General features: G+C 49.8%; 1 pseudogene; it reads left to right on the plus strand.

Annotated features, from left to right (window-relative positions):
* Nucleotides 1-551: 551 nt before the first annotated feature.
* Nucleotides 552-1,077, plus strand: LOC144695395 (ferritin heavy chain pseudogene; annotated as a pseudogene).
* Nucleotides 1,078-5,093: the final 4,016 nt, after the last annotated feature.

Genomic DNA, 5,093 nt, shown 5'->3' on the forward strand with positions numbered 1-5,093 from the left:
GAGGATGGATGGGAACACATGTGGGTGTCACGGGGTTGGAGGGCCAGGGGGTTTGGAGGCAAATGCAGTGAGTTGTCTTTCAGCAGAGCCCTCTTCCTGATGCTGGGTCCCTTGACCAGGCACTGAGTGCCTGATAATGGCCCCCCACCACCCTCCACCACCCCACCCCCACTCCACCACCACCCCCACCACCCCTCACCCCCCCCCCCCCCCCCCCCAACAGGAGGCGGCTGGCAAATCCAACAGGGTTTGCTGGGCTGCCTTTGGGAAATGCGAGGAAGCCATGCAGCTTTCATTAAATCTCTGAGCTACCATTAAATTGCAGTGGGCTCAGTAATAATGGGTGTCAATTGTCTCATTAATGAGCCTAATTGACATCCCGCTGCCTGCAGCTAAGCATCCACATCAGCCCCTTTTGTTGACTTTGGAATTGTGCTGCGATAGAGTCCATGGTTTAAGTTGGTAATCAAGAGCCGCTACCTCCAATTGGGGAAGTGTTAGGGCTTCAGTCAGTTCTAGAATTTTCTAGGTGACAGTGAACAGTAATAGTGATGATGGCTTCCCAAGTACATCAGAACTACCACAAGGACTGTGAGGATGCTATTAACAAACGGATCAACCTGGTGCTCTATTCCTCCTATGTTTACCTCTCCACGTCCACTTACTTTGACCGGGATGATGTAGCCCTGCGTCACTTTGCGGAGTTCCTCAAGCAGCAGTCACATGAGGAACGGGAACACACTGAGAAACTAATAAAATTCCAGGATAAACATGGAGGCCAAATCATCCTGGAGAACATCAAGAAACCAGAGCAGGATAAGTGGAGCAATGGCCTGACAGCAATGCAGAGAGCTCTGCAGATGGAGAAGAATGTGAACCAGAGTCTGCAGGATCTGCACAGGCTCTCCTCTGGGAACACTGACCCTCATCTTTGTCACTTCCTGGACACTCACTACTTGGATGAGCAAGTGAAGATGATCAAGAAGCTTGGAGATCACATCACCAACCTTAAGAGGCTGGGAGCCCCTGAGAATGGCATGGGAGAGTGACAAGGTCACCCTGGGGCAGAGTGACTGAATGCAAGAGCCCCTGTTCTGTAGGGAATGCTGGTTTGTGCTCCTGTATAAGGAGTTGAGGCCTAGGTTTTAATGCGAAGTGCAATATTAACTGTAAATAAAGTGCTCAATAGTGAAAAAAAATAAGAGTATAAAAAGGTGTTCACACTGGGTGTTGGGAGGAATTGGAAGAGTCTGTGTCTTTAACTCTGGCTTGGAAATAAATCTGTCTTAAGGCACAGCCTGGCTTTAGGCTCATTCTTTTCTCAACAGACGAATATTGGATTTAACACCTCCCACCCTCCGACTTACTTGGGGGGAGATTCTCCAACAGCTAGGAGGCTGATGCGGGGCCTCTCCCGCGATTAAGTGGGCCCGGCTACCATGGTTACCGCCACGATGGGCAGCATTAAATCCAGTTCGCTGTTGTAGGAAACGCAGCAGTTAATTTGCGCCCTGCAAGCTTCCACAAACAGCAATGTGATAACGACCAGATAATCTGTTTTTAGGGAAGTTGATTGAGAGGTAAATATTGGCCAGGATACTGGGGATAACTCCCCTGCTCTTCTTCGAAATAGTGCCATGGGATCTTTAACATCCACCCGAGCAGGCAGGTGGGGCCTCCATTTAATATCTCACCCAAAAAATGGTACCTTTACAATGCAGTTCTCCCTCAGGACCACACTGGAGTGTCAGCCTCTATTTTTGTGTTGAAGCCCTAGAACCTAGGGCCTTATGATTCAGAGGTGAGAGTGCTACCAACTGAGGCACAGCAAAGAGCCCCAAGAAGTTTGGCAAGATACCTCCGTCCCCTATTTAGCCATTATACTGATCTGGAATGCCGGGCCTATAAGATAAATATCCTTTCACTTCCATCACCTACAGACCTGAAAGGTTTCTTAACCTTACACGTTTTTCAAAATGAAGGAGGTCTGGATTAATCGCATACTCGCAGCGCCAGTGTTGGTGACAAATCCACGTTCTGTACCTTTCATTCTGTCACGTCTGTTTCCCCTTCCTGCCGCTGGTCCTTTCATTCTCCTGCTCCATCTCAACCAGTTCTGGCAGTGCCCACCGCCCCCTCCCCTGACACAGAGGTGCCTCAGGGAGATCAGCTTAAGGTTTTAAAATTTAAATAAAGGGAAAAAAAGCTTTTAAAGAGTGACAGTGTCACATGAGCTGGGACATGTCAATGAATTTTTTTAATAATTTTTATTGAATTTTAAAACACTTCATGAAGCCTCATCCTGTCCGTGGATGAGATTTCATGAAAAATGCGAAGGCCGCCTGGGCTCTTCGCCTGCCCGACAACCTTGAGGTTCGACCGGCAGCTCATTTAACTTTTTTAATTAGTTTTTAACAGGCCTTAATAGGCCTTTGACAGTTCGGCGGGCACGCAGCCTAACTGAAAATCTAAATGACGTGCGGTGACATCGGGAGGCCCGCCCTACGTCACTTTACGCATCGGCGAGCAGGCCCCGCCCCTGCTCACCAACCGGAAAATTCTTCCCCATATTCCTGACAAAAACAAAACAATGTCAAAGCAATAAATTGATAATTAAAAAAGAGTAATTAATAAAGATCGCCATTAGCGTGTGAGAGGGACAGGATGTGTTTGTCTGGCTCACTCCCAATCTCTTGATGCTCACTCACTCACCCTCACCCACTGTGAGTGGGTGTGATTGTGTTTAGGGGTGAGGGTGAGTGGGAATACTGAGACTAACTGAGGCAGACACACATGCACACTCCCACGCTCACCCACTCTCTCACTCTCCCATACGCACTCGTTCTCTCCCTCTCCCACACTCACTCACACACTTCACACTCACTCTCCCTCTCCCACACTCACTCACACACTTCACACTCACTCCCCCTCTCCCACACTCACTCACACACTTCACACTCACTCTCCCTCTCCCACACTCACACACTCTCACACTCACTCTCCCTCTCCCACACTCACTCACACACTCTCACACTCACTCTCCCTCTCCCACACTCACTCACACACTCTCACACTCACTCTCCCTCTCCCACACTCACTCACACACTCTCACACTCACTTTCCTCTCCCACATTCACTCTTCCTCTCCCACATTCACTCTGCCTCTCCCACACTCACTCTCCCTCTCTCCCACACTCACTCACACTCTCCCTCTCTCACACTCATTCTTTGGGCAGAATCATCCCAGATTTGCATAAAGTGCGGTAGCGGGTGGGAAAAAGTTAGCTGCAATGGTGGGTTTTCGAGCTGTCTCGTCCCATTCCCGCCTCATTAATTATGCAGCCACTGTAAACATGCCGTCTTGCTGGCGGGCGGCCTCCAATTTGCCCACCACGCTATTACCTCGCTGCTTCCTCACACAGGGCGCTATATTTAAACTGCAGCTGCATGCAAACTTCTCAATGCTTGCAGCACAGGACAGCTGCAATGAAGACATGGCCCCAAAAGCCAAGAAGAACACAGCCCCACAATTCAGTGACACATCCCTGGGACACCATGGAGGCCCGCTGTGAGATCCTCCACCCCCACTCTGGCCACAGGAGGCCCACCAGTCTCACCACTCCAGCTTGGGAAGCGGTGGTAGAGATGGTCAGTGCCAATGCTGCACACAAGAGGTCAGCCATCCAGTGCAGAATATGGATGAATGATCCCATCCATGCCGCCAGGGTAAGGCAACCATCTCATCACTCTAAACTCACATACTCACAAGGCCATCACACATTCACTGGCATCTCACTCACTGCCAGCTCAAGGGACATCACCACTCACACTCTCGCACACACCCTCACATCTCATCTCCTCTGGAGACGGCCTCCTCAGCCCTTACCATCTTGAGGCCACTTGCATAGATCAACATGTGCCCCCACACACACCCTGAGATACCCCCCTTCCCTGGTACAGCCTTCGTCCTGCACCCTCTTCCCTTACCTGAGGCCACTTCTCCCCCTTCCCCAAGGAAGCCCTAGCCCTGCAGCCATTGAAGGCCTTAAGGCTGGTCTGGTAGGCAGAGGCCTGCCCGTGGACTCCCTTAAAAGTGATGTGGTGCTGCCTGCCCATTCCATACTCACTCAATCTCTGTCCCACACTCATTCATTCTCTCTCCCACACACTCACTCTCTCTCCTACACTCTCCGTCTCTCCCACATTCACTCCCTCTCCCCCCTACACTCACTTCCTCTCTCTCCCACACTCACTCCCTCTCGCACACTCACTCGCCCTCTCTCTCTCTCTCCCACACTCACTTTGTGGGCGGAATCGTCCCAGATTCGCACAAAGTGCGGTAGCCGGCATTTTACCCGCTGGCCACAATGGCGGGTTTTCACGCCATCTCATTCCACTCCCGCCTTATTACTTAAGCAGCCATTACAGCTATTTTCAGGATGTTACTTGTGTGCTCTATAGTGAAGACCAAATCAAAATACCTGTTTAATTCATCCACCATCTCCCTATTTTCCATTATCAATTCCCCAGCCGCACTCTCCATAGGACCAACACTCACTTAACTCTTTTATTATTTAAATATCTATAGAAACTCTTACTATCCATCTTTATATTAGGAGCTAGCTTTCTCTCATAATCTAATTTTTCCCTCCTTATTAATCTTTTTGTTATTCTTTACTGTTCTTTATATACTTTCCAATCTTCTGATCTGCCAGCTACCTTTGCTCACTCCCTCCTTCTCCCACACTCATTCACTCTCTCTCTCCCATATCACTCACTCTCTCCCACACTCCCTCCCTCTCCCAGACTCACTCACTCATTCACTCTCTCTCCCACATCACTCACTCTCTCCCACACTCACTCCCTCCCTCTCCCACACTCATTCACTCACTCTCTTTCCCATATTACTCACTCTCTCTCACACTTACTCACTCACTCTCTCTTCCACATCACTCCCTCTCTCCCACACTCACTCCCTCTCTCTTTCCCTTTTCATTCACTCTCTCCCACACTCACTTTCTCCCACATTCACTCCCTCTCCCACACTCACTCCCTCTCCCACATCACTCACTCTCTCCCACACTCATCTACTC

Source organism: Cetorhinus maximus, chromosome 21 (assembly GCF_964194155.1).
Source record: "Cetorhinus maximus chromosome 21, sCetMax3.hap1.1, whole genome shotgun sequence".
In the NCBI taxonomy this organism is placed as follows: domain Eukaryota; kingdom Metazoa; phylum Chordata; class Chondrichthyes; order Lamniformes; family Cetorhinidae; genus Cetorhinus; species Cetorhinus maximus.